The sequence below is a fragment of the Rhagoletis pomonella genome, unplaced genomic scaffold, assembly GCF_013731165.1.
Source record: "Rhagoletis pomonella isolate Grant_MI unplaced genomic scaffold, Rhpom_1.0 Rhpom_scaffold_00003, whole genome shotgun sequence".
In the NCBI taxonomy this organism is placed as follows: Eukaryota; Metazoa; Arthropoda; class Insecta; order Diptera; family Tephritidae; genus Rhagoletis; species Rhagoletis pomonella.
The window spans coordinates 31,274,695-31,280,502 of NW_023458557.1; the positions used below are offsets into that span (position 1 = coordinate 31,274,695).

Genomic DNA, 5,808 nt, shown 5'->3' on the forward strand with positions numbered 1-5,808 from the left:
AATAATAAGACACTCATACCTCAACAATCAGGATTTAGACAAAATCATTCTTGTGAAACGGTATTAAACATGGCTCTGGCTGAATGGAAAGAAGAACTTAATAATAAAAAGTCGATAATAGCAGTTTTCATTGATCTAAGAAGAACTTTTGAAACTATCGATCAAAACATATTATTAGAAAAGCTATTAAGCATTGGTATTAAAGATGTTGAATTATATTGGTTTAAAATTTTTTTAACAAATCGTAAACAAAGAACAATAATTGGTTTGACATCATCAGATGAAGTGGACGTTAAGATTGGCTAACCCCAAGGCTCTGTTCTTGCTCCGATTTTATTCAATACTTACATTAATGATATTACTTCAGTCTTAAAATTCAGTTCTATAAAACTATTTTCTGACGATGCATGAATTTCAATAAATGGTAAAAACGAAAATGATATAAGAGAAAAGTTACAATGTGATTTAGATGCTCTTTATATTTGGCGATGTGCTAACAGAATTAAAATTAATATCGAAAAAACTAAATACATGTTAATAACAAGAAAGAACATTGCTGATATTGAAACTATCACAATAAATAACACGGAAATTTAAAACGTACAGAAGATTAAATATCTAGGTATCGTAATAGATTTCAAATTAAAATTTGACGCCCATATAGATTACACAGTAAGTAAAATAGCAATGTATATTAGAAGAACCTGTAAAAACTTAAGTAATTATTATAAAGTAAAAGAATATAGGTCTATAGTTTTGCCTTACTTTATCTATTGTTGTACTACTTTCTTTATTATGAAAGATTCGCAAATTGAAAAACTGCAAAAAAATCAGAATAAAGCTATGCGCTTTATATTAAATAAATGTTCTAAATACGAACCAAATCAGACCATAAATGTGGGTTTTACAAATATCTCGACTCCTGCGCCACCTAGCGGATTAAAACATCTTTTAAATTGTATTGTCCCCGAGTTCTGAGCTAAGTTTGAAGTTTCAAGTCTGTAGCTCATCGGGAAGTTTGTTAAATATTGACTGCAAAGTTCCAGGACATACATACATACATACATACATACATACAAGTGAAGTTAAATAAAAGCTTGTAAAAACCGTTATGATACGCCTATAAAAGAAGCGCTACTCAGTTTAAATTGGACGAGTGTAAAACCGCAAATATTTTTTTACACAATGAAATTTATTTACAACATAAAGAACGGTCATTTTCCTGATTATCTAAGAACATGTATTAAATTTAACTACGAGGTCCACGACAGAAATACAAGACAGAGAAATGATTTCAAATTACCTAATTATAAAACAGAATCCGAAAAAAGTAGCCTTTTTTATAAAGGGTTAAAATGCTTCAACGAATTACCCGAAAATATTAAAAACTGTGATAACAACTTATTCAAAAAAAAGGTTATATGACTGCAATCATTGGTGATAAGATAAATGTTGTGGTTTCTGTGGATTTGTCGTACATATTTCAATATTTCATTTTTTAATATTCAAATATTGTACATATTATTATTTAATGTAATACTATGTTTAAGTGTTTCGTTTCTTTTTTGAACTAGGCCCTAAGAAGTCGTAATAAATAAATACATAAATAAATAAATAAATAAAATTTCTTTCTCGGGAGAAACAAATTCCCGGAGAACAAACTCGCCGGGAGTATTAAGAATTGGCCTGAATGAAAAACTAGGAGAAACTACAAAAGGTGACCAACATTCCAAAAAGCAAATTTCAAAATATTCTTGATTTTTTGTCTTAAAGACAACAATTATTTTATGTGCAATAATAAGCTAGCTATTCTTTCTCGGGAGAAACAAATTCCCGGAGAACAAACTTGCCGGGAGTATTAAGAATTGGCCTGAATGAAAAACTAGGAGAAACTACAAAAGGTGACGAACATTCCAAAAAGCAAATTTCAAAATATTCTTGGTTTTTTGTCTTAAAGACAACAATTATTTTATGTGCAATAATAAGCTATTCGGCCGCTGTGGTGTAGTGGTAAGCAGTGCGCGCTTCCACTCCGCAACGCCTGGGTTCAAACCCTGGTCAAAGCAACATCGTAAAAAAAATATAGAAAAAGGTTTTTTCTTAAAAGCGGTCGTCCGTCGGCAGGCAATGGCAAACCTCCGAGTGTATTTCTGCCATGAAAAATAGCTTCTCATAAAAATACAATCGCCGTTCGGAGTCGGCGTAAAACTGTAGGTCCCTCCGCTTTGTGTGACAACATCAAGGCGCACGCCACAAGTCGGAGGAGAAGCTCGGCCAAACACTAACATATATGTAAGCGCCAATCTATTATTATTATTATAAGCTATTCACGCAAACCTTTGGAGTGCCAATGGGCAACCCCCTTTCATCAATAATTGCTGACATCGTAATGGACGATTTACTCAAAAATACCATTTCAGTGCTCAAAAAACTTAATATTAACATTAAATTTATAACAAAATATGTAGATGACTTCTTCGCAATAGTCAAACGCAATGACGTTAATATCATCCTCCAACATCTGTACAAATACCACAACCAACTTCAATTCACCTGGAAATGGAAGAAAACTCAAGCATCCCTTTTCTAGACGCGCGTATACATAGAAGCGAAAATCGCCTTCTTACGGACTGGTATTGCAAGCCTACATCTTCTGGTCGCCTGATAAATTTCCTCTCTTCGCAGCCAACTAAATACAAAGTAAATATCGCGAAAACCTCATAAACAAAATATTAACAATAAGAAACAAACAATTCCATGAAGCGAACATTGAAAAAAAAAACCAAGATCCTAAAAAGCAACAACTACCCTGAAAATTTAACACACAACTTAATAAAACAAAAAATAATGAAAACAAACAATCATCAAAATAGAACTTCAAGCACAGATGCAATAAACACAACAAAAAATTATAGTTTAAAAAACTATAACCTCGCTATTATAATTTCCATTCGTACTGACATCAGGTATGTAACTTTAGAACAGAAATCGCTGCATCTTTTAGGCACATCAATATTACATAGTTACATCCCGAGCTAATAAAAGGGAGGTAAAAAAGGGAGGTAATACTAATAAAAAGACACTACAGTGTCACATACATTCCGAAGCTGACCGAAAACTTAGCAAAACAACAACACATAACACTTTCACACAAATCTAATTGCACATTATTCACTGTTTTTACAAATAACATTATAGTTTGAAAAACTAAAACCTCCCATTTATTATTGCCATTCGTACTGTCATCAGGTATGTAACTTGAGAATAGAAATCGCTGCATCTTTTAGGCGCATCAATATTACATAGTTACATCCCGAGCTAATAGAAGGAAGGTAAAAACAAAATGCTCAAAAGATGCTCAACAACAAAGTAACATAGTTTATGAAATCAAATGTAATGGTAAGGAGAACGAAGAATGCGGAATGGTGTACATAGGACCAACTAAGCGAGCCCTAGGCACGCGCTTAAACAAACATGAAACAGATATTAAAAAATAAATAAAAAATACTACAGCGCTTTCACAACACATGCGAAATATTGGGCACTCAGCAGATTTAGCAAACACAAAAAAAAACAGATACACATAAGAAAGTTTAAGGATCTTGCAAAAAAGAATACACCGATGACATTTCTGCCGCGTACTTGTTATGCTTATAGAATTCAAATTTAGTTTTTAGTTTAGACAAAGCGAACACAGAATGTGGTATGGATTTAAGTAGATGTAGTTGATTTAATGGCGAGTATTTTTTGTGTTCAATATTTTAGTTGTTCCTTTGTAATTTTTATATCGTCGTTTAAAGTACAAAACCGCGTATCGTCATTCTGCAAAACCGCGTAACTGACATTTGCTGCCAAAAATTGGATTTGCTCACACAAGCTCTTTGGTCAATCCTTATCCATTCGTCCTGAAATATAATAGCCAGAAATGCAGCTATTTTATAAAAAAGAGAACCATTTTGAAATATGAATGTTTTTACTCTCTAGAAAATAATTTATGCAACCCCACATACGCGGTTTTGCATTATCTTGATACGCGGTTTTGCATTTTGTTGATACACGTTTTGTACTTTAAACGAAATATGTACTTATGTATATGCATGTGTATTTGTTCCTTGACTTACTATCTATATCTATCTATACTAATTATACTAGCAGGCCCGGCGAACTTCGTCCCGCCCAAGATTTTTATATATTTTATTGAAACTTTTTGGTCCAACTTTTTCACCAACAATTCACGTTTACGATTTTCATTGGCACATTTGTCTGCTAAGATTAAGGTTTGGTGGTCATTTTCCGCTTTAAATAACCTAAGGAAAGTGTTATATCCGTTCTTGAAATGCTCCAGTTGTGCGGCATTTCATAGCACGGTTATTCGCAAAGCGAAATAAATTTTTTCCTCTTTACTCCCTGGCGGCAACAATGACCCGGTTCTATAGTGAATGTCCTAGAAGCTTTACAGTAAAGTAGGTGGCAATTTCAAAATGGGTGGGAATCATTGTTCTACAGAAATGCAATATACATATACTTATTTCAGACGAAATACCTTAAAAGTTTGAACGCATAATAATATTGGAAAATCACATCCATTGGGCCAATTGCAACGCAGGAGCGTTCGATATACTCAATGGTGCAACAGATCGATTTAATCTGACCTTCACGGCCCCTTTTCTCACTTGGCTATTTTTAGTAACAGCTCGACTTCAGCACCACTTGGCAGCACGTTTTTGCAATAGTATTGCATACATATTTAAAACATTAGCCAAATCGGATCATAAATAAGATTTTTAGTAATAACTCAACTACAGCGCCAACTGTCGGATTAAATTGTGAACTAAACCATCCAGAGACCCACTCAAATACACAAAAAGTTTCGTTAAAATTCATACAACCATTTAGGAGGATTTCTCTCACAAACACACCTACAGAAGAATAAAAAAAATCATTCAAAGATAGCTAAAGGTCGGTACGTTGGTAGGCCTCACACCCCTTTTCAAATAGCCCAAATTTTCTCCATGAGTATGGGCTTGATTTCAACTATATACATATCTCCATACGAAGTTCCGGTACTGTACCATGAATACTTTCAGAGATATGCAGTATAAAAATTCGATTTATATGGGAGGTTCCAACGCCCCCCTTTCCAACAGCTGCCCTCTTTCTTCATGAGTATGCGATTGATTTCGTATATCTCCATACCAAGCTCCAGAACTCTACCATGAACACTTCCAAAGATAGGCAGTATGAAAAATTCGGTTTGTATGGAAGATGCCACGCCCCCTTTTCCAATAGTTCCTATTTTTCTCCAAGAGTATGCGATTTATTTCGTACATCTCCATACAAAACTCTAGAACTCAACCAAAAAATTTCCAGAGATAAGCAGTATGAAAAATTCGGTTTGTATGGGAGATGCCATACCCCTTTTTACAATAGCTAAAATTTTTCTCCAAGGGTATGCGATTGATTTCGTATATCTCCATACCAATTTCCAAAACTCTACCATGCACACTTTCAGAGATATGTAGCATAAGAAATTCGGTTTGTATGGGAAGTGCCACGCCCCCTTTACATATAGATATTTTTCAGCCTAAAACCATCCTTGAAACACGTGCGGCAGGTGGCAGTTTCAAAATAATCGGTTCAGCCGCTCTCGAGCCTTGCCAAAACTAACAAACGGCTTTCTAAATATATATTAGTTGAGATATATTGTATATTATAATTATATTTTGACAGTATCCGTTGTTTCTGATTGGCGCAAAAATTCCTTGCCTAGTGACGAATTCGCCCCTTGATATGGTCGTTACTTAAAGC

At 34.1% G+C, this 5,808-nt stretch overlaps 1 protein-coding gene across 1 annotated transcript in view; it reads right to left on the minus strand.

The window, feature by feature from the left end:
* Nucleotides 1–5,808, minus strand: part of LOC118736174 — a 61,298-nt gene that overhangs the window by 54,524 nt on the left and 966 nt on the right. The gene's annotated exons all lie outside the window — the stretch shown is intronic.